At 53.1% G+C, this 23921-nt stretch overlaps 2 long non-coding RNA genes across 6 annotated transcripts in view; both read right to left on the bottom strand.

Annotated features, from left to right (window-relative positions):
* Positions 1 to 11038: 11038 nt before the first annotated feature.
* The window catches only part of LOC132656775 (uncharacterized), a 31741-nt gene continuing 18858 nt past the window's right edge, over positions 11039 to 23921 (bottom strand). Inside the window, exons 2-3 of the long non-coding RNA XR_009594473.1 lie at positions 12199 to 12270; positions 11039 to 12005 (exon numbers count right to left, since the gene is read on the bottom strand). This is a non-coding gene — a long non-coding RNA (uncharacterized LOC132656775). The remainder of the gene's footprint in view (positions 12006 to 12198; positions 12271 to 23921) is intronic.
* On the bottom strand, positions 15292 to 22212 carry LOC110554852 (uncharacterized). Of its 5 annotated transcripts, none has more exons than XR_009594472.1 (4): positions 22090 to 22212; positions 18211 to 18904; positions 16562 to 16718; positions 15292 to 15699 (listed from the first exon to the last, which is right to left on the bottom strand). It is a non-coding gene; the product is annotated as an uncharacterized LOC110554852 (long non-coding RNA). The 5 variants fall into 5 exon arrangements; XR_009594471.1 differs by lacking the exon at positions 22090 to 22212 and adding an exon at positions 19552 to 21978; XR_009594469.1 differs by lacking the exon at positions 22090 to 22212 and having other exon boundaries at positions 18211 to 19169.

Here is a 23921-nt window from a genome sequence, read left to right as displayed (position 1 = left end):
TGGCTGTTTTTAGGGACCTACATTTGCCCGATGGCACGACGCTCCTGGAGCCCTTCACAGTCACCCAAGGACGCTGAGGCCTGGCCCAGGCTCCCGCCCCGCCTCTGTGAATGCCATTCAGGTTTTCTTTTCTTTTTCTTTTTCTTTTTTGGTGTTGTTCACTGTTGCCTGCCGGACAACTGTAGTGTTTTCTTTGGAAAGCCCTGCGATCCGGCACACTGCCCTTCCTCTGGACTGGACAAGCGTTGTCTAATGGGCGGCCTCGATTGTCTTGGAGATGGCGCCTTGGCGAAAGAGGAGGCGGCTGTGTGCCTTGGTTACTTTGGCCGCCTTCCTTTATTTTTTCTGGAAACTCCTCCCCGTGTGTGAAGATGGTAGGTGTCACGGACCTTAACGAACACTCATTCAGTGTGCAAGACCCAGGCCCTGCGCAGCCTAGGGAGGCCTCATGTCAGGGTCCTGAGGAGGCCCAGAGTGGCAGAGGTGAAGGAAGCAGAGCCTGGGAAAGTCACACCCCACAGTGTGAGCTGAGCTCAATGGCCGTTCAGGACAGCAGACAAGGGCCTGTGAATTCCAAACACAATCCACAGGCCTTTAGCTTTCCCCAGGCCCCTTCCTTCCTGTCCCTCGGCCTGACCCTCCCCTCTTGGCAGGCCCTTCCTGTTTCGGGGAAGGTCAGCTTGTGGTGGAAGAATGGCCATTGTTCCTCCCTCCCCCTGGTCCCCGCTCACATCCGGTCCCCAGTCTGCCCTTCAGAACAGACCGCTTTCCTTCTCCTGCAACCCGGGAGAGGAGGGCATTTCCTGCCTGGCCACCCTGTCCCCACCCTCACTTCAGTAGTCTGCAGGCCTGCTGGGCCATCACACTCCCCGCTTTTCCATGTGCCTGTGACTCAACTGGGCAGCTCAGCGTCTCCCTCCTCATCTTCACGTTCCACCTGGTCCCTCACGTGAAGAGAGACAGGGTGGATTCTGTCACCAACACCCTCATTCTTTCACCCCATTGGCAGACTGCAGATGCCTCATCGGCAGGCTGGCCGCTCTCTACAATGTTGTCACGGCCGAGTGAGCTCCAGGGCCTTTCCTGCAGGTACCTTCTGTGTCACCTGACCCGCTCCCCAGCTGTTCTTGCCTAGGGGGATCTTAGGGATGGAGAATTGGGTCCCCTCAGTGCTCCTGGGGGATGCTTTCTTGGGACCCTCGTTCTTTGCTGCTCAGCCTTCTCCCTCCTTTCTGCCACAGGCGACCCATGTACAACTCACAAAGAGATAGGGTCCTCTCCAGTGGGTCTGGGACAACACCCATAGTCCCAGATGACCCCTTCCCCATTCCACAGCTTATTCAGAAAGAATGTCCTGAGCAGCTTGTGTAGGAGACATTCAGCCATGAATTTGTGCAAGCTTCTCTCCATATTGGGGCCTGGAGAGCTGACCCTGTCTCCCCAAGATGGAGTCACCCTGGCAGAGCAAAGAGCCAAGGCAGGAGTCATAGCGGGCATTCTGAAGCTCTCCCCATCAACCTTCCGGACAAGATTTATCTGTGGCAGATCCGTGAGTTCCTTCTGCCATTAGGAGCACACGCGTGATGTCAAGTATCGCCTGCGCACCCACAGAGGTCAGGAGGGATCCCTGAGATCTGCCTTCAGACTTGTTCCCAGTCCTGTAGATGCTGGAGCAACACGCGTCAGGGATTACAGCAGACTGCTGAGCCATGAACCTTTAACACACACACATGCCCTCATTCCCCTCCGGCCCAAGGTCCAACCAAAGCATTATCTCTCCAGGCTATGGTGAGATTAGGTCACAAGATGTGCTGACTGCACAGGGAAGAGCTGTCAGGTGCTGTCATTTGTCCTCCGTGGCACGATAGCACACATGGATGGAAGGGCCGAACACAGGCACTGCCAAGTCCCAAAGTGCCCCTTTGCTATTATTAGGCTGTGACTAGCCGCGGAGCCAGGAGAGGTGACCTGGCTCAGAGGACCTCAGCCTTTGAACAAATGTCGTCATCTCTCTGAGCTCCTGAACCCTCTGCTACTAGGTTGGGACATTCTCTCCAGAGCCAGCTCCAAAGTCAGGCTGTGGGAAATTGTGTAACCAGGGAGGTTCACTGGCAGGCTTGACTTTTGTCTTTTGCACATTGACCCTCAAGTTCCTGGAAGCTGAAAGGGATGAACGTTACGTTCTTCCCCCTCCCCCGATCCGCCCCCTCCTGTCCTCTGTCCTTCAGTCAAAGGCTGTGTGTGTGGCACCCGCAGTTCCCAGGAGATCTGGCCAGAACCTAGCTGGCACCCTCATGTTCCTAGAGCATGCACACATCCCTGGGGGCTCTTTCCTCTTAAATCTTTCGCATGACCCTTCCCTGTCAGGTCTACAGAAGCCAGAGCATAAAGACCAAGTCACAGGTCATAATACACACTTGCCGACTGCTTGCTCTCAGGAACAAGCATCCTCTCAGGGAGGCCATGGTCCAGGGCAGGAGGAAGTGGGGACCGTCCTTCCATTACCCCTGGAAGGTGCTAGCGAATGGCTGTCTTCCCTGTAGGTCTGGGCGAAGTGGGCTGGACACAGCAAATCTGCACCTGATGTAAGCTTCACAGGGCCATGATGGACCGCCGGTTAGAGTTCAAATGTGGCACTTGGCAAACATGGGTGGGTGAAGGAGGAGAGTTCGGGGACAGCTCTGTAACGAAGGCCACTCAGCACTGATGTGGCTTCCCTAGTGAGGTGTGTTTGAGGGAATGGAGCTTCACTCTCTCCAAAATGGTCCCATTTGTCCCCTATAGTCACTTTCCTTCAGCTTGAAGTCTTTCCTAGCCTAGCTTTCTGCCCTTTAATGAGAAACTATCCTGATTGTTGTTTTGCTTTGTCTTGAGGCTGTGCTGTGCCTACACCCACTTGCCAAGCCTCTGACGATAAACTTCATCAAAACAGTAAACACGTGTTACAACCTCTGTCCTACAGACAGACATTCACTCTGTGTTTGCAGAATGGTTTCCAAGTTTGACCTGTGTCCCCAAAGATGAGGTCACCAGAGAGAGCTGTTACTCCATCTCTTTCTTCCTCGGGCCATGCCCAGAGGCAGAACGCTGTGTGCTGGGAGCCATGCCATCCCCTGCTCCTTTTGCCTTTGGGATCAACGCCCCCAAAATCGTTCTGTGGTTGGACCAGAAGCACAATTCCCTCATGTGCTGCTGTTTGAGAGAGAGAGAGCAGCTGGGGAGGGTCCATGCTGAGGTGTGCCCGAGTCCCCATCCACACACACCCTCCCCACAGACGCTTCCTCTGTCCGGGGCCTGGTTCTCACCTCCTGTTGAGCTGGCTGCCAATGCAGGACTCTGTTAGGGGGCTGGTCCCTTCCTCACCACGCCTGTACCATCACCAGCCTAAGAGAGCCTACCTGGCCTCACTCAGTCCTCTATCCACCTATGTGTGAGGGCATCTTCCATTGTTATAACAAAATGCCAGCACCAGCATACTTTATAAAGAAGTTTATTTCATGCAGTGTTGCAAGTTCAAAAGCATGGTGTCTACCCTGGAGATTCCTGCCCTGTAGGAGCTCAGCAAAAATCTAGGCAGTTAAAAAAAAAAAAGGGCCAAATCCGGCCAGCATCTGCTTCTGTACCTGATGTTTCACTGGAACCCAGCCACACTATTCACCCGTGGCTATATCACCACACAGAGAACACACTGTGCAATTGGGCCCTGACATATGACCTGCAAGTCAGAAAACATTTACTTCGTGGTCCTACGCAAAACCCATCTGCCTGTTCCTACCCAGCCGCGGACCGTCAGAAGACGGCTCCCTCATGTGTCTGCCTGTTCCTACCCAGCCGGGGACCACCAGGAGACGCCTCCTTCATGTGCCACGCTTCTCAGCAAGGCCTGGGTGAGCCAGGCCATCTGGAGGGTAGACAGGCGAGGAGCAGAGTTCTGACACGCGGCTGGCACTATTCGCCTGTGTGCCCGAAGCCCCAGCTTCCATCCCACCTCTGCATAAACCAGGCGCTTATGCTTCCAGCACTCAGGGGGCGAAGGCAGGACGGAGTGAAAGCTCAAGGCCATCCTTGGCTACTAGAGCCAACCTGGGCTACCTGAGACTCTGTCTCAAAAGAAGAACAAAAAGGTTGAAACGAGGCAGACTCCTGGTGTCAGCCGTCCTTCCGACACCGGGTTCTCCGCTACCTTGAATCCAAATCTCTGTCAACACAGCGTCACACCCCCCACAGAGAAGGCCGCCTGCCTTAACAGTAGTCAGCAACTGTCTCAAGATGCCCTCAGAGGCCTTCTGTTCTCCACACCAGGCTCCAAATAACCACAGAAACCGGATTTTTGGGGAAAACCTTTGACAGGGTGGCCCTGGTCCCTTGGCTGTGCAGGCCACACACTCCCACTATCCACGGAGTTGGAACTCGGCCTGGTGGCGGCTCATTCCCCTGCAAGGCCTGCCACACCCTGCCTGCCCCACTCCGAAAGGATACCGCAGGGTTACATGGCACACTGGGCCCAAACACCCTCGGCTCACTAACAGCTTTCGAGTGACTAGTCCCTTGGCAGAGATGGGGGCAGGGCAGGCAGTTTTCAGCACTTCGTCCCTTTCTGCTACTTGAAGAGCATTTTTTGGTGTCTAGTGTACTTCTTGTGTTCATGAAAACTCCTTACAAACCAGATCTTGGTACTGGCGCACAGCTTTAGTCTCAGTGCTAAGGAGGCAGGAGCAGGTGGATCTCTGTGAGTTTAAGGCCAGCCTGGTCTACAGAGTGAGTTCCAGGACCACATGGCTACATAGTAAAACCCTGTCTCAAAACAAAATCAAAACCAAACAAAAACCTAACAAAACCCCCAGAAACAAACAAGCTTATGTCCAGAAGCCCCGACCAGTGACGTGGGAGCAGACAGCCCCCGCCTCTGCCTCCCTTTTGAACGACGCACTCTGTGATGTGCTGCTGCTTCTCCTGAAACCCTGCTTGAGCCCGCCCAGCCCAGACAGGCCAGCCACTGCAGCCCGCCATGGCCCAGGCCGCCCCGCCCTGCCCGCCCCGCCCTGCCCGCCCCTGTTCACCTGCACCCAGACCCTGCTGCTGACTCCGGATGACCCAGGGCCAGCGCCCACTGGACGTCACCCCAGAAGTCACAGCCGTGCTGCTCAACAGCGCCCCCCCGTCTCCTGTGTCTCCTGCGATGTGCACAGCTTCATCCCGCCGACCCGAGGCCTCGGTGACCCTGAGGCCTCCGACGGCATTGCCTCCCACAAACGGAGGTGTTTGTGCCTTGCTGGTGGGATGGGAAATGGTCCAGCCAGTGCGGAAGTCAGAGTGGAGGTTTCTCAAAAGCTAAGAAAAAGGTGGACTGGACCCAGCCTGGATACTCAACAACAGAGGAAGGAACACGTGACATACGCTGTTCCTGCACATTCCATAACCACATCACTTCGTGTGTGTGTGTGTGTGTGTGTGTGTGTGTGTGTGTGTGTGAAATTGTCTAAAGAAATAAAGGAACAGGGAGAAGCCAGTGAAGGGAGAAGGGGGAAGCAGGGCGGGACAGAATAGTTGAACATGTTATGTATACCTGTAAGAATTTTTAAATCATTAACCAGGAAGCGGAGAGGGGGCCTGCTGGTTAGGCTCACTGGCTGCTCATGCAGGGGACCCAGGTCAGTTCCCAGCACCCGCGTGGTGGCTCACAACCAGCTGGAACCCCAGTTCCCAGAGGATCCGCCACCTCCTCTGGCTTTCACAGGCATTGCTTGCATGTAGTGCAGTCACGCGTGCAGGCAAACACTCGTGCAAATAAAATAGAAGTTAATAAACATTATAATAAACAAACAAAAACGTTTCCTCCTCCAGACCTTTTCTTTCCCTTCTCAAGTGCCATCCCCATGTCAGGCTCTGTCCCTGCACATGTCCCCACTGTCCCCACTGTACCTGCACCTGTCCCCACTGTCCCTGCACCTGTCCCCACTGTCCCCACTGTCCCAGCACCTGTCCCCACTGTCCCCACTGTCCCCACTGTCCCCACTGTCCTTGCACCTGTCCCTGCACCTGTCCCTACTGTCCCCACTGTCCCAGCACCTGTCCCCACTGTCCCAGCACCTGTCCCCACTGTCCCCACTGTCCCAGCACCTGTCCCCACTGTCCCAGCACCTGTCCCCACTGTCCCCACTGTCCTAGCACCTGTCCCCACTGTCCCAGCACCTGTCCCTGCTCTCTCAGCACCTGTCTCTGTCCTCCTGTGTCTCACCTGGCCTTTTCTTCCTTCTGGGAGGTAGCTTCCACTTTAGTGAGCCCATCACCTGCCTGGCCTTCCAGGCCCTCCCTTACGAGCTTCCTGTTTGTCATACTCCCACAGAAAGCCTCTGGACGCCCTCGGACTGCCCCCACCACTGTGAACATTTCCCTCACACCTCCTTGTAGCTGTACTCCACTTGCCTGTCCCTCTAACATACCCAGTCAGTACCTCACCCTAACCAAGCTCAGGCCAGCTCCTCAGTGCCCTTTCCAGATTCACCAGCCAGTTCCCTCCCTGTCAGTCTATCACCCTGCCCACCCACCTTGATGGCTATCTTCAGACGTGAGGAGGCGGCTGCTTCCTGGACTTCTGGTACCCATCGCCAAGGCCTCCTACAGCTCATACACAAACCTGGAGCAAGTTTCCCTCCCTTCAAAACACCCCCTTCAGAGTAGTGCCACACGGACATGCCCATTGTGAAGCTCAGGACAAACCATGACCTCCAGAATGGGGAGCTCCGACCTGTCTGGGTCCTGCCTTCAAGTGACAGCGTCATGCCCCACACCAGCTCCCTGGGAGGTCCTGGGCCTGGCATCTGTGCTACAGGCTGTCAGACTGACTCAGTCAGCTGCTTCTCTCTGCATCCCTTCACCTCCATGAGCCTCTGCTTCTGCAAAAGAGGAAGAATGATGCTGCCTCTCTGGCCGGTTGCTGTGAAACTCAAGCGGCGTAGCAGAGATCAATTCACAGATGTCGCATCAGTGTCTCTTCTGCTGTGGACTGACTGTAAGCCTGTCTTTCACGTTCCTGTGCTGAGACTCAAGCCCCAAGGGGATGGGAGGAGGAGGTTTGGGGCACGGTTGGAAAGGAGGATGAGGCCCTAAGCAATGGGGCTAGTGAACTTGTGCAAGGAGCTCTGGAGAGTGACCCTGACTTTTCGTCGACTGGGTGAGGCCACAGCTAGAGGGTTGCGGTATAGAAGATGCCTTCATGGAAACCATCTATGCTAACGTGCTGGGTCTTAGACACCCAGGCTCCAGAACTGTGGGAAATAAGTTATGCTTATCTGGTTCCTCTCCGTACAGCTTCCTGTAAAGGGGCCAAAAGTCAGGCTGCTGTCTCAGAGCTGCTCCACTGGGCAGAGGAGATACCTGCTCGCATCAGGTCCCCAGGTTTGAGGCCTGCCTCCACCGGTCCACCCCACGCCTCTAATCACCATCCTCCTCCAGGCAGGACTTCCTCCTCCACGGTCCTCTGCTCCCGAGTTCATGGCAGCGGAGCTGGGGCTGAAGCAAAGCAGCCTACTCTCCTTTGAGTGGCTTTCACATCCTTGTAGAGTGAGACCTCTGGAAGAAAGATGGGAGGAAGAAGCAGGAGAACACTGCAAGCCTGCGGCCAGCTAGCGTCCTATGCGCAGTGCCACACCCTGATGCCCAGGGTTGCCTGATGACCTCCACAAGAGCCCTGTGGCATGCATCCCACGCACATCACACACACACACACACACACACACAACACACAACACACACACACAACACACACAACACACACACAACACACACACACAACACACACACAACACACACACTACACACACACCACACACACACCACACACACACACCACACACACCACACACACACAACACACACACACAACACACACACACATTGAGATAACGAACAGAAGAGAGGGGGGAGGGAGGAGCCCCTTTCCTCAATCACTCACCTGGAACGTTCCTACCTGAGTAAGACAGAGCAAGAAGGAAGCTCTCTGCAGAGACTGGGGCCTCCAGAGAGCCACTTCTAAAGTGGCTGAGAGATGGTTCCCATCTGTCAAAGGTGTGTCTTGGGAAATAAAGAGACAATACCAGTGTCTGTAATCGCTGCCATAGGGGCCTGGATATGTTTCAGCTAGAGAGAAAGGGTGTGTACCTCACCACCACGTCCCTACACCTCGTTGACTGAAACGCCATGTTTCCTAAGGAACAGAGTTGAGAGGTGTCTCCTCAGGCTGCGGAAGGCCCAGGGAGGGGACAGGGCTGTGCTGACCGACCCAGGGCATGCTAACGGGAGGGCACCTGTGTGAGCTGCTCTCCCCCACCTCCACCTCCTCTGTCTCTCCCCCACGACCGAAGCTCTGGGGCCTAGGAGCTCTGCGACCTGCAGAGAGGATCCAGCTTCCAGAGAGTGGAGACAGGAATGGGAATGGTCCTGCAGCCTGGGGCTGGAGAAGAATGAGGCCTTCAGCCGTGGGGCAGGCAGGCACTGGCAAGAGGACACCTGCACCCACACAGACACCTTGATGGCCGGCCACCCTGTCTCAAAAAGAAAGGGGTGGCCAGCGGAACGGTTCATGTGGTGGGGGAGCTTGCCTCTGAGCCTGCCTGGGTTTGTTCCTTAGCACTCATGCGGTGAAAGCGGAGAATCAACTCCTACAGATATCTCCTGGCCTCCACATGTGTGCCATGGCATGTACGTCTGCCCTACCACACACCCATGTGCAAAATTAATTAATTAATTAATTAAAATAAAGAATGATCGGGAGAGGCACTGATAACGACCTCTGTACTTCGTGTACCTGTTCGTCCACACATGCATGCACTCATGTGCACACTTATATAACACACACATACATGAGTGCACGCATGTGCACACACACACACATGTACACACATGAACCTTCTTTCAGAGAAAATTGTGTTCTTTTCAAGCTAAAGAAAATGGTGTGTGAGCTCAGCTACAGTTTTGGGAGCAGAGCTCTGCTCTGGACAACAGAAAACAGAAGATTATGGTGTGTGTGCGTCTACAAGGAGCCCCCAAGAGGAAGGGTGAGTCCTGAGGCTCCCCCACACCTACAGCCTCCAAAATCTGGCCTGTTGTAATTTTTTTAAAGACAGGTCAACCCTGAACTAGTAGTGACAATCCCCCTGCCTCAGTCTCTCTATTGGATTACAGGTATGAGAGATACTATGCCGTCATAGTAATTTTTGATGTTTTATTTCTAGTAGCCAAAAGATTTAATTTGCCTTTCTCAAAACCCACATTGTGATAGCTGCATTAAAAATTTTTACTAGTAAGTAAAAGAAGTCAAGTTCACTATAACCACCAAATCACACCAGCTCCTTCCATTTCGTCTGTTGGTTGCTGTTATGAGACTGGGCTGTAGCTCGGGCTAGCCTGGGACTCTCATGTAGCCCTGGCTAGCCTCAAGCTGGTGACCCTCGTACCTCAGCCTCTCTGGGCTCGCAGGCCTGCCCCACCACACGGCTTCTTCCGGGAAGTTCTAGGGTCCTGGGGGATAACCTGGAGGGTACTTGCAGAAGTCTCTCAGCATCCAGGTCGGTACTGCTCTCGTCTGCAGCCAGCGTGGGCAAGCCACACAGGGTGGAGTGAAAACCAAGGCCTGCGGCCAGCCTCCCGCCACATAATAGAGAAGCTTGTCTCAAACTGTGGCCAGGAAGTGGCGGTCCTCACCTTCAATCCCAGCCTTTGGGAGGCAGGCAGATCTTTGTGAGTTCGAGGCCAGCCTAGTCTATAGAATGAGTGTTAAAACAGCCAGAGGCTACACTGAGAAACTCTGTCTCAAAGAAAAAAAGGAAGGAAGGAAGGAAGGAAGGAAGGAAGGAAGGAAGGAAGGAAGAAAGGAAGAAAGAAAGAAAGAAAGAAAGAAAGAAAGAAAGAAAGAAAGAAAGGAAGGAAAAGAAGGAAAAAGGAAGAAAAGGAAACTCAGCAAAAGAATGATCTCTGAAGCCTGTTTTACTCAAAATGACTTTTTACTGAGGCGGGGCCCACGCAGTTCAGGCTGGCTGCGGGTGACGGCTCTGGGGAACCCGCCAGAGGAGAACGTTGGGGTCTCGGCCGACAGAAAGTCTTTATGAGCTGCTGGCTACTACACTAGGTGTTCAGGATCCCAGCGTAGGCCCAAGCCTTTCTCTGGGTGAGCTTTGTAAGCACAAAAACCGTTGACATACTTTGGTTAACAAGAGCAGTCAGCCACAAGAGGAAATAGAGAAGCTAAAAATCAAGGTTAGTACACTAGAGGCTTTCCCAGAACTGTATGGACTTTGATGGATTAGGCCTTGCTTTATTTTTGGCATATGGTACTGTCTACATGCTGAGTTTTACAGTCTGAATGGTACTTCCACCATGGGGCCATTTGTGCTAAGGTCTGGGGCCCGTTACAATGATCTTGAACTCTTGATCCTTTCAGATGCTAGACTGTATCTCTACAGCCTGCTCAAACTCAGAGCTAAAAAAGGAAAGCATGATTCTGTCCACGGGAAGCCTTTGAGTAGGGCTGGGGCTCCGTGACAGAGGATTGCCCAGGGCACATGAGGCTTTGGCTTCTATATTCAGCATCACGTAGAAAACAGGGATTAATGGAAACTCCCTAGAAGCAGGAGAAATTTGACCTCAGGAAGACTCATCAAATCCGGAGCTCAGTCTTAGCTTCTCTAAGGCCAAATCATGGTTATGTTTGCATGTACTATAGTATACATGTATGTGTGTACGTATGTATGTGTGTATGAATGAATGAATGTATGTATGCATGTGTGCATGTATGTATGCATGTATGTGTGTGTATGTGTATGCATGTATGTGTACATGCACATGGAAGCCAGAAGACAACCCTGGGTGCCATCCCACACATTTTATTTTATTTTATTTTTTTTCGAGCTAGGTTCCTTTTTTAAATTTTTAAATTTTTTATAATTAAACTTATTTATTTTTATTAATTACAGTTTATTCACTTTGTATTTCCCCATAAGCCCCTCCCTCCTCCCCTCCCGGTTCCACCCTTCCTCCCCCTTCTTCACGCATGTCCCTCCCCAAGTCCACTGATAGGGGAGGTCCTCCTCTCCTTTCTTCTGATCTTAGTCTATCAGATCACATGAGGAGTGGCTTCATTGTCATCTCCTGTGGCCTGGTAAGGCTGCTCCCCTCTCAGGGGGAGGTGATCAAAGAGCAGGCTAATCAGATTATGTCAGAGGCAGTCCCTGTTCCCATTACTATGGGACCCACTTGGACACTAAGCTGCCATGGATTACATCTGTGCAGGGGTTCTAGGTTCTCTCCATGCCTGGTACTTGGGTGGACTATCAGTCTCTGGGAAGACCCCTGTGTTCAAATCTTCTGGTTCTGGTGCTCTCCTTGTGGGGTTCCTTCCTCTCCACACTTTTTCTTTTTGAGACAGGGTCTCACAGTGGTCCAGCTGCAGGCTGCAATGCCTACTGACCCACACACCTGCCTGTCTCCATCCTTTTTCACGTGGGTTCTGGGTCCTTGCGCTGACAGGACAAGCGCTCTGCTCACTGAGCTATCCTCCCAGTGCCACCTTTAAGTCTCTTCTTGCAGAGTTCTGCTTTTACAGTCTGACATCATGTGACTTCTATTCTGCCTTCCAATGTTTCCAGAGACGGAAAAGAGAAGTCCTTCCTTATTGTTACTGCGGTAGGACTCACTGCCCCGTCAGCATCCATTAGAGCCTGCTATGTAACCGAGGGTCTCAGGGCTCTTCTTTTCCTACACCTTGAGACAGTTTAGCTATTTCATCTTGAGTTAATGACATCATTGTTGCCCTCAAGGGAAGGATGACAGAACGGCCTGCCCTCTCAGGCAGGCATGAACTGCACCGCTGTGGCCACGTCCCTCTTGGTGTTCTTAGCACCTTGGCAGAGTGGGGTGCCATCTTTAAGAGGGTGTGAAGAAGACTGGAGAGCCCGCCTTTGCAGTCTTCTTTAGCGTGGGTGATACAGTTAGTCTGTCAGAACCTTTTGCTTTCAGTCGATCGTGGTAAAGACAAAAAAAGTAGATGTTTCAAAATCTTAGATGAATCCTAAAATGGCCTCATAGAGACAGCATGGCTCCACACCCCAAGGAGAATATCTTGAGATCTCCCTAGCTATTCCATGTGATGCTCGCTACGTACCCGTTCCTCACCCCACATTAATTCTCCCCCAAAAAACTTACCTAATGTAGGAGCATGGAGAAGCAGGGAGAGGCGAAACATACTGTGGATGTCAGGCGGATGCTGGACCCCATCTGCCGAGAGAACGGGGACGCACATGAGCCAAGCCATGGCCAGGTGGTCTGTATTCAGCTGAGAGCAGAAAATGAAGAACCAAATTGCCAGCGCATCCGCCAAACACATTCAGCTGTGTCTGATGGGCCAAGAGGGAGCAAGCGCTCGGCATGCCTGTGCTAGCAGACAGGTGCATGGGCTGCTGCTGCCCGGAGGAGGGCCACCTTCCAGCCAAGGGCTCGTTTCCCAGGACAACAGCAGCCAGCATCCTCCACCTTTAAGACCAAAGAGGAGGAAGCAGGTCAAAGCAGAAAAGAGAGTAGAGGTGTAGACCAGATGGTTGCCTGGAACCCACGGGGCTGTTCAGTAGAGGTCAGAGGGGAGGAGAGGAAGCAGCTACCTAGGGAAATGAAGCGAACACACCAAGAGGCAATGGGAGCTGGGGACCAAGGACAGCCAGTTGCCGTCACCACTAAACTACTAGACAGTGAACCATGTGTCCCAGCTTGTGGAGAGCAACAAGTCAAGGCTGAGTGGTTGGAAGCTCATGATTACGTCACACTCCTTAGCAGCCATCGGCTATCAAGTTAAGCTATCACCTGGGTAACATAAAACCAGGGCATCAAGTTAGTGAGGACTTACGCTCAGGAGGCACTAGACAGGACAGATTGACTAGACTTGATCTTTTCCATTAGTGACTACAATGCTGGCACTGGACATGGAGTTAGGAAAATTATGCCGTATCCATTTACTCATTTGATCACTATTCAGCGAGTGCTTAGGGCTCTCGTGACCAGAACTGAGCCATGCCCTTAAGAAGCTTACATTCTGAAGCAACATTTTCATTAATGAGCTGGCATGGTACGTCACGCCTGTAATCCCAGCACTCAGGAGACGGAGGAGGAAAATTACTGTGAACCTGAGGCTAGGCCGTGCTGTGCAGAAGACACTATCCAATATGTGTTTTCTATATTTGTAAATCGTTTTGTCCCATCAATGAACTGGTGAGTTAGCAAGGCTCCCTCCCATTTTATGGCTGAGATTAAGAACAAATTCAGTGTAAGCACTGTTTGGCTCCCGGCGGTCCCAGACAGACCTAGATTCAACCCGTGCTTCGCAATACTGAAACACGCTGGTTTGGTTCATATATCACTTGTAAGGTTTTGTTGTTGTTGTTGTTTTTAGAACTGAGACATTCAAATGAGTCCTGCAAAGTCTATAGAATGAAGAAACAGAGACACGAGGAAAAGCGCCTAACGTGAGGGGCGGGTGGCGCCAGGGATGAGTGAGGAGGCGCTCATGCTGGCAGGGTTACAGGGAAGAGCAAGTGTGCAGATGGAAACTAGGAACTCAGCTTTAATAATGATTCTGAAGGGCTTCTAGGACACCAAAAAAATAAACAGCAGTTGCTGAGAAATGCAAAAGTGGACCCTAGTGAATGGCCTGGCCCAGAAAGCTAGCTCTAGACATCAGAAGTGAGGGGAGCACCACCAAGAAAGGCAAGGAGTCTGTAACAAGAAATGGAGAGGCTGCAAGAGGGCCAAGAAGCCTGAGGATGCTCTCTTTCGAAGAGAAGTGGAAGGGGAGGAGTGAGTGGTTGGTAGGCCCTAGAATCTCAGGCTCCCCAGCACCCAAGCAGGAGAGTTTCAGGTAACGCCATGCAGACTCTTCAAAGGCCCAGGCAGAGCCGGGAATGCAGCTTACACAGAGCCTGAGTTCCACACCCAGCCCCTCATAAACCAGGCAAGATGGAGAACGCCCGTAATCCCAATGCTTGGAAGGTAGAAGCAGGAGATCAGAAGTTCAAGGTCACCCTCAGCCAAGGAGCCTGAAGGCCACCCTGTTCTGTTCTGCTCTGCCCAACCTGGGCAAGTAGTGTGGTTTTCTCACCCTTTATACACAAGTGTGTGTAAGTAATGGAAACAGCAAGCCTGGGCTGCCCATTCAGACACTCTGGCAATAAACACGAGGAAAGAGGAGGCGCGAGGATAGAGGCTTCATGGAAAGTTCCGGGCCGGGTGCATAATGTAGAACATTATAAATCTCTCCCGGCATCTCTATTTTTTCCATCCCCACGCCCTCTTCACACTTCTCCAGAGATGTGTAAACTTTCCCTGGCCAAGCTAATCCATCAAGACAGGAACACTGACCTGAGCGGGTTTGCCACTATGGCTCTGGGTTAGGGGAGAAAACAGAGGACTTGATAAACTGACCTAGCAAGAATTTTCACCAAAAATAGTACCATCTAGGTTAGTGATGTGGAAAGATGGAAGGCAGCAGAGAAAAGAAGTTGGTTTTGTTTGTATAGAAGGCAGGTGAATGTGTTTGTTTGTAGGAAAGGTTCTCGTGAGTAGGAAGACACTGAAGGTGATTTACAATTCTAGACAAACACAAAGAGAAAGCCCACAAGGCCAGGAACGGCCTGAAAGAAGCCTTCCCACCCCAGAGGTCAGAAGAAAACAATGGTCAAAAGTCTGCCGACAGAAACCAGAGACAGGAAGACAGAGCAGACGAGGTAACTCATCCCAAAGGTACAAGGAACACAAAATATAAACAGCGACTCTCTGGGGCTGAGAAGACGTTTCCATGGCTAAGAGAGCACAAACACGGGGATCTGAGCTTGACTCCCCAGCACCTGGGGAGAAAGCCTGGCGAGGACACACACCTGTACTCCAGCATCACAAGAGAAGAGAGGATCACTGGTGGCCGCCAGCCCGGCCTGTCTGGGGTCATGAGGTAGAGGGTGACAGAGCAGGACAGTGGACACCCTCCCCCAGCCTCTGCACTCACACACGTGTGTGTACACCACAAGTGGCGAACCCCCTTCTCTCTCCGCTCTCTCTCCTCTCTGAATGCATTGGATGACTAGCATAGAAGACTTAACCATCTAGAATCTAGGGAAATGGAGGCCCAGGAGATGTTTTGACAGTATGAAGCCATGGTTTCTTTCTGGTGGTGGCCAAGTCCTGGTCAGGCAGCAGAGAACCCTGATGTCTTACTTAGGATTTCTATTGTATTGATGAAACACCAGGACCAAAATGCAAGTTGGGAAGGGAAAGTTTTATTCAGCTTACACTTCCACAGCACTGTTCATCGATGAAGGAAGTCAGGACAGGAACTCAAGCAGGGCAGGAACCTGGAGCAGGAGCTGATGCAGAGGCCATGGAGGGTGCTGCTCACTGGCTTGCTCCCCATGGATTGCTCAACTGCTTTCTTATAGAACCCAGGACCACCCTCCCAGGGACGGCACCACACGCATCAATCACTCATTAGGAAAATGCTGTACAGATCTCACGGAGACATTTTCTCTATTGAAGCTCCTCCTTTCAGATGGTTCCAGTTTGTATGTTAAGCTGACAAGGCTGGGAAGCACTCCCCACTGCGCTGAATGAGAGGGACAGGTACTGCAGCTGAGAACCCACCAAAATCCATATCCCAAGAACAGCAGGCTGTGGATTTGAGTGAGAAAGTGGTGAGCTTTTGAGGACATTGTACCATCAAATCACCTCAGCACAGGAAACTGGTTTAAATTAACCTCAGGGGCTAGTATCCCCTGCCTCTTGGTAAAAACAAAGTAAACCCTTCTAGCGGACCATGACATCTTCCGAGGCCTCAGACTATTCCTACCATTTGCTTTGTAAGCATGTCCATAGTGGGAGCAAAATAACTATCAGGAGGAAAGGCTGGGAAGGACTGTGAGAGCAATGACCAGCAGATACTAACACCACAGATACATCACCAGACTTTAACATAAGCTCCATTTGAGCACAAGGAGACCTCCAGACCATGACTAGGAAACCAGACATGTTTGGGGGTCAGGAGAGATGTCTTGGCACTGGCTGCTCTGCAGGTGCCAAGATCCAGGTTTCAGCCCAGCACCCACAAGGAGGCTCATGGCTTCTTCCAAGAGATCTGCTGTCTCTTTCTGACCTCTGTGGGCGCCTGCTTGTGTGTAGTGTGTATACCCAGGCTCACACACATACACAGGGTTTCTCTGTGTAGCCCTGGCTGTCCTGGACTCACTTTGTAGACCAGGCTGGCTTCGAACTCACACATCTGCCCGCCTCTGCCTCCCCCTCTGCCTCCTCCTCTGCCTCCCAGAGTGCTAGAATACAGGTATGGGCTGCTACCCCCGGCCCTGGCAAAATTTACTTTTTCAAAGTAAAAAGTAACAATTCAATGAATGTAAAGTAAAATCCATTCCTGGGGAAAGAACATTCCTTGGTTTCAGTAGTTCACTTCCGGGGAAGCTGTAACATTATAACATTGAACTGTTTTATCTTGGAAACGAACAAGCAACAATGTATCTACCTGTAGGTAGCAACCCCACCCTCACAGCCGGCCAGTTCCTCTCTCTGTATCTGCTGTAACGCATAGTCTAGTCAGTTGTGGCATGAGGGAGTCCAGCGTGGCGGTGGCCGGGAGCTAGTGGCCACATGGTGGTCTGTGTCATAGCAGCTCCCGGAGGCTGTTAGGAACAGAGCTGCCATAAGCATCTATTTCAGCACGAATTTTGATGGGAAAATAAGACAGAAAACCAAGGGACTTTTCCTCTGCAGCAGAACGGTGGTATCTTCGGGAGGCTGGCCGTGGAGAGTCCTGTTCTTGACCTAGCTGCTACAGGCTGAGCAGTCCTCGTCTTGAAGGCCTGTCGTAGGGGAGCTTACTGTACATCTTTAAAAGGGCTGAAAGACAGAGGGAAGGAGGGAGCAAGGAAGGGCAGGGCAGATCTTGGAGGAGGGAAAGAAGGAAGTCAGGGCGCGGAGGAACGCTTGGCCTCAGTCTTGACAATACAGCATGAGGCAAGAGCTCCTGGAGAGACTCGGAGCTTAGCAGCCTGGACGGCCTGTGACGAGCATGGTGGGTGAAGTCTTCCAGAGGCGGGAAATGGCTGCCTTACCCAGGACACAAACCAAGAGCTGGGAGGCCAACGCAGACACTCCAGTGAGGTGCTCCAGACACCGAGGAACACAGTGCCGCTCATTGTCTCAGTCCCAGTCCCGACGTCTGGACTGCCGTGCGTGGACACAGCAATGTGCGGATGGACGGGCCCTGTGCAGCCCAGGGGCAGCCTCCCCTCCATCTGAGCCAGCGGGCACTCAAGGGAGAGCCATTGCCGGTGGTGCTGCAAGGTAAGCTCACAGCACAGGCTTGCAAGAAGTGATCCACCGTTCAGTGAGGGTTAAAAATGACATCAAGCTACTACAAATGCACCTCGGCAAAATCAAAAGCCGGTTACAGCCAGCATGAAGCTGGTGCTGGGAGGGTGTGAGATGAGGCAGGAGGATGGCTGTGGAATGTGTCTCCTTGCACATTCTCAAGAGCCACACCAACACCAGTTTCAAATTTGGGGTGCGACAGAGGAAGAGGACCCAAAACTTTAGGAGGGATCATCCCAAAGTCTAGAAGGGCATAAAGACCCAGGGAGATAAAGAGAAGCACAGAGAGACAGGAATGGCCGGAAGACAGAAAGCTGGAGACCGCGGACACAGCTCAGCCAGGAAGTCGCTGCCATCAGACCAGCTGACTTGAGGATGTCCTTGAGGCTCCGATGATAGGTCGAGAGACTGTTGTCCTTGACCTGCACACACACACACACACACAAACACACACACACCACTCATGGTGCACATAGCATACACACAAGTAAATAAATGTAATAAAAGTTAAAAGAAAGAGGAGGAGGAAATGAGGGAAGAGGAGAGAAGGAGGAAGAAAAGGAGGAGGAAGAAGAGTGTGAAGAGTTTCAAAACACAAGGGCTTCCGAAATAAGCCATGCTTTGTTACTCCTGGTCTTTACTTCCATTGCTGTGTGTGTGTGTGTGTGTGTGTGTGTGTGTGTGTGTGTGTGTGCCTGCCCTCTCCTGGTCTAGTGCTGTACAAGGAGCCTCAAGTGTCAGTCAACCAATGCTACCCTGGCGCCCTGGAGCCATGCTGCTCCTGGCGGTACCCACACCCACCGAGTCTCTCTGGGCCCAGCAGATCAGGGCCACAGCACAGGGCCTGCCGGGTCTGCTGGGCCCCACATGGCCGCCTTCCTGGAAGTGGGTGCTGCAGCTGAGACAGAGAGCAGCGTGAGGGAGCTGGACAACAGTGAGCAGCTGGAGGCTGGCAAGCAAACAGCAGACCTCAGGGAAATCGGGCTCTGGCCGAACAAAGTTCAGCCTTGTTTTCTCAGAAAGCAGAGCCAGAGCGAGCCACCCCGAAGAACAGGGAAACAGCAACCTGGCTGAACACTGGCTTACCCAAGCGTGACAGGCGAGGCCACCCAACAGTGACCAGGCTGTGCCCCTCCAGCAGGAAGACAGGCAGCGACTCTGGGCAAAGGGGAAGTGCACGGGCAATGAAAACAAGACCAAGGAGCTGGGAGATGGCTACGGAGAAAAATCACTCACCATACGAGCATAAGGACCCAAGTTCTGATCCCCAGGACCCACTTGAACGATGAGTGTGGTGGTGTGCACCAGTAAAGCCTGTCCTGGTGGGATAGAGAAGTGGGTCCCGAGCTCCCAAGGGCCAACCCTACACAGAAAGACCAGGTGGATGGACCGGGTACCCGTGAGGCTGGGCACAAGCGAGCGGCACGGCTCCGGGGCTCCGTGTAGTCACTCAGGGAGCTTCAGATACAGCAGGAGCCTTTCCAAAGACGAGGTCCTGAGAAATGGCTCAGTGAGTAGAGACGTTGGGGGCCTGACAACCTGAGTCTGAGTCCCGGCCCCACGCGGCAGGAGAGAACAGCTCCCACAGCCTGACGCGCAGCAGCCCTCCTGTCCTAACTCCATGCTGGGACTGCAGGTTGCACGCCTGACTCCTTAGGTGCGCACGGGGGACCCACACTCAGGCCTCACGTTTACACAGCAAATACTGTGCCCACTGAGCCCTCACTGCAGGGGCCACCCCTCGTGCCCACACCTCTCACCCACACCCTCCTCAGCCCCCACCCCCGCTATCCACTTTCAAGTGCTGTGTAAATAGGTCCAGTAGATGAAAACGAGAGCCCCAGGCCAGCACGGCCAGGTCCCCCTAGGGCGCACGGCCACCGTCCACAGCTGCCTCTGGCCTTAAACGCCACAGCCGCCCCTCCCCCAGGCCCGAAATCGCTCCCAGACGCCTTGCTCTTCCCTACAGCTGCTCAGCAAATTCCTTGATTTGAAATTATGATCACAGGTTGGAGAGCTACTTAAAATAATTTTGCCAAATGTTCTGTCTCTGCACTGATGAATATCATGGAGGGGAAATTTCAAGAGGGGAAAAAAAATTCACAATTCACTTTGTTCAGAAGGAAAAGAGCCACAGCTTACAGCCTGGTGTGGTTTGCGTTTGGGGATTCTGTCCCCCAGGAAGCTGACGGTAGGCTGACCTTCAGTGAGCCCTATGCCAGCAGAGAAGGCGGGAGACGGGGCTGCTGCTGTGTAAAGCCTGCCGCAGATGCGGGGAGCAAAGGTCGGGTGTGTGTTGGGTTTGTTTAAGCATGAGTTGGGGGGGGCATCCCAGGGCTCCGATTTCCAATTTCCTGAGCAAGCCACTGAACGCTGCCCCTTCCCAGCAGGCTTTGTGCCGCCGCTCTGTGAAACAAAGGCAGATACTGTGCGAGGCCTCGCACATAAATAACCCAGTCAGGCCGCTGCTTCCTTCTAAGGCAGACATCTGTGGAATCCGGACTCTGGGAGAGACCAAACTGCAGGGGCGGTAGGGGAGCCGGCCACTAGCTGGCATCTTGGTCATCTAAGCCCCTGGGCGTTCCCTGCTCGCTAGTCCTTAGGAGGCCTGGGCCCTTGACCAGCCCCAGCCGCCTGTGGTCAGGGGTTAGTCATTCCTTCAGGACAGCCCTTCAGCCCAGGCTCTAGCCCAGAGGACATGAGGGACAGGTCCTGAGTCAGATAAGGGTCCTTTGTCACCCATGTCCTCCTTCAGCAGGCTGGCCCCGGGAACGACCTTCCTCCTGTTTCCTTGCAGTTTCCTCGGGCTTGTGCTAGAGAAGTGTGTGGGACAGCGTAAGCTCCAGAACCGGCCTTCCTACAGGCGGCGCTTGGCTGAGTGGGCCAGCCTCGCTGGGGCCCGGAACCAAGGCGGGGGCCGAGTTCATGGCTCAGCTAAGACCTTGTCTGCTGGGAAGCTGGTGTTCTGCGGGGAACAGCGAAGCCCGCGCCGTGAGAAGGCGCTGTCTGAAGGGTCTCGGCCTGCCTGCATGGTGCATGTCAAGGCTTCTCAGGATGACCTGTTAGTTCTTAGGAGGGACTAACTAGCTGTGGGGAACACCAAGCTGGTCTACTGAGTCTGGGGGTGAGACTATGTACCCATAAAACAACAGCTGAAGGACCTTGCTGCCTCCTCTGTGGGCATCACCCAGAAGCTTCAGGCTCCTGAAGCTACAGTGCAGCACACTCCAGGGCTAAATGACAAATGAGTCCATGATTCTCCTCCTTTTTCTGCTTCCAAAGCAGAAAAGTTTCCTGAACCTTGTTGGAGCCTCAGTTTCCCCATCTGTTGAATGGGCACAGATCTGTCTGTCCACTTCACTGCTTGATTTCAAGGATGAGATAACCCTGCCCCATGAGTAAACACCAGACTTCAGGAAAATGGCTCCTGAAGAGGCCAATGTCCACCAGGGTAGGGGCAGAGCAGGCAGAAGCAGTGGTCTGCAGGTCTGCATGAAGGGGAAGGCATCTGTCTGTCTGAGGGTCCTCCGGCCTCCTCTCTCTTCTCACGGTTTGCTCCTGATTTGCAGTCTTGGAAAGCCTATCTCCTTCCGAAGGGCGCCTGACACCAGCCTGTCCCTCTTCCTCTTTCTCAAGGGTCTCTTTGCACCCAGGATCCCTCAAGTGCCTGTCTCCTGCAGTCACCGCTGGAGACAGGAAACAACTTGGACTCATTTGTCTCTGTGCCTTCACCCCACTCCCCCATGTGCCCTGAGAGGGGCAGAAGGGCCAGCTGCCCAGAGGTGGAGGTTTCCCCACTGACGCTGTCTGGAATCACCAGGCTTGGCAGTGCAAGGTGTGAAGTACGGGCTGGCCTGGAGCCTCTGTCCTCCAAGCTCTGGGGACTACAGACTTCTGCTCTGCAGCACAAGGGCGGGCCCTGCACGCCCTGGTCCTGGGGGATGCTCTCCCCTCTGTCTCAGCCCTGAGGCACAGGATCGGCTCTCCTGCTCACATCTCCGTGAGTCACCCTTGCTGTGCGGCCAGGGTCCTCCAGGCTCCTCTTTAACCTCACGGTTCGCTCTGGCTTTGCAGAAGACTGGATTTAAGGAGGAAGCGCTGTCAAGAGCGGAAACCCTAACCCAACACCCCCAAGTCCTTCTTCTGTGAGGTGTGAACACTCTCTGCGCCAGCCCAGGTGGTGCAGGCCTGCACCCTTGCTGCTCCAGAAGAGCCAGGGTAGGAGGATAATCGCCCTCCTTAATCCACTTAACAAGATTTTAAATAAATAGATAAATAAATGGGGGGGAGGGGCAGGACTATAGCATAACAGTGGAGCACATTGTAGCATGTGCCAGGTCCTGGGTTTAATCAATCCCCAGTAACATGCACACACACACACACACACACACACACACACACTTCTTTGACTCTAGTCCTTTATGTTAAGGAAGACTCTGGAGAACTTTCTGGAGCGAGAAGACAGGCTGTATCCCACGCCACGGAAGTGACTTGTGACACCGGTGCTCATGCACCCTGCTCCCGTGTTTCCCACTCCACGCTCATGCCAGCCCCCCTCACTCGCTCCCTCACTGGATCCCAAAGCCACCCTGGAGCTCGGAGCTCGCTTTGTTTCTTATCTACTCTGATTTACACTGGAGGAAGCTCAGGCCAAAGACGTGTGAAGTCAGAGCCGCTCACCTTCCACCCCCAGCGGGGTGTGCACTGCGCCTGTGCCGGCCAGGAGCAGGAGGCCTGTCAGCTGAGGGTGTCGGCACACCCGTTAACGGAGACTGGCCACCTGCCCAGCACTGGGCCAGCAGCCCCTCGGAGAGCAAGTCCGAGAGCAAACTCAGGGTTAATGATCAAGCTGAGCAGGGCAAGGGCGCCCCTCCCCCCGCCTCCTTATCAACTTGTGACTTAGGGTTGGGTGCCAAGCGAAACCTCTCCCGAGCCACATCCTCCGCGGCGACTTAGTAGAGAGAAAATCAAAGTTTGCTGGGAGAGAAGGGTAAATAGCCACGCTGGGCATGCCAGGCTGCGCCCGACCCCACTTCCTGCTCCCACTGTTGACCTGGGCTGCAATCCTAGATAAGTGAACGAATGCACTCAGCACCCTGGGCCCAAAGGGCAAGCCTGAGGAGAGAGCCCAGGCCAGAGCCCGCCCCGAGACACACACACACACACACACACACACACACACACACACCAGGACCTGGCAAGGTGCCGGCTCTCATGGTTTGCCTCAAAGAGGAAAACTCCAGACAAAGGCAGCACAGGTACAGAGCTCTGCGCACACCACTTGTCCCGAGTCTGTGGTTGTGAAGAACTGGGTCACCTGGGTGTCGATTCGCCAACAGAACCCTACTGTCCTGTGGCTCTGTGCTCACCTGTAATTAGCGGCACTGAGGAGAGAAGAGCTGCTCTTTGGGCCTCAGATGGCAGGGCGGAGGGAGCAGAGCAAAGTTGACAGGAGTAGACTGTAATCGCACAGTGAGCATTTTCAAAGAAACAAATAAAAATAGCCAGAAGTGGGTCAGCACTTACAGTAAGGTTAGGCAGGAAACTGGGGCAGCCCTAGTCCTGCCCGGGGACAGAGCTGTGTTTTCTGAATACACACTTGTGCTATCTTTGGGATCCTGGCCCTGCTGCTACTTTCCCCTTCTCTGTCTCCTGAATGTACAGGGCCTTAGCTCCAATACTCTCAATCCCAAAATGCTTTCCCTGAGGCTGAAGACAGAAGGAACCTAAAAGAATTCACCAAAATCCAGGCATGGGAGTGCATGCCTGAAATCCCAAAGGTGGGCGAGGGATCAGGAGCGCAGCTATACAGCAAGCTCGCAGTCAGCTTGCCACACAAAATCTTTCCTCACAAAAAGAAGGAAGAAAGGAAGGAAGGAGGGAGGGAGGAAGAAGAAAGAAGAAAGAAAGGGAGGGAGGGGAGAGAGGGAAGAAGGAAGGAAAGAAAAAAGGAATAAAGGAAGAAAGAAAGGAAAGAAGGAGGAGAGAAGGAAGGGAAGGGGAGGGAGGAATGGAGGAAGGAAAGAAAAAAGGAAAGAAGGGAGAAAGGAGGGGAGGGAGGAAGAAGGGAGAAAGAAAGGAAGGAAGAAGGAAAGAAGAAAAGAAAGGAAGAAAAAGAAGAAAGGGAGGAAGGAAAGAAAGGAGGAAAGAAGGGAGAAAGGAGGGAAGAAAGTCAGGAAGAAAAGAAAAGGAGAAAGGTTGTGAGGGAGAAAGGGACAGAGGAAGAAAGAGGAGGGAGAAAGAAAGGAAAGAAGGAGGAGGAGAGGGAGAAAGGGAGGAGGAAGGAAGAAAGGAGGGGGGTAGGGAATGAAGAAGAAAGGAAGGAGGGAGAAGGGAGGAAAGAAGGGAAGGGGAAGAAAGAAAGGAAGAATGAAAGGAGAAAGGAAGGAAGAAAAGGAAAGGAGAAAAGAAGGGAGGGAGGAAGGAAGGAAGGATGAGAAAGAGGGAGGGAAGGAGGAAGGGGAAAGAGACAGCTAACTCACAGGAGAGGAAGGAGGTTGCTTGCTTTGAGA

This window comes from Meriones unguiculatus, chromosome 10 (assembly GCF_030254825.1).
Source record: "Meriones unguiculatus strain TT.TT164.6M chromosome 10, Bangor_MerUng_6.1, whole genome shotgun sequence".
In the NCBI taxonomy this organism is placed as follows: domain Eukaryota; kingdom Metazoa; phylum Chordata; class Mammalia; order Rodentia; family Muridae; genus Meriones; species Meriones unguiculatus.
The sequence above is the reverse complement of the archived record's forward strand: the minus strand, read 5'-3'. Positions and strand labels throughout refer to the sequence as shown.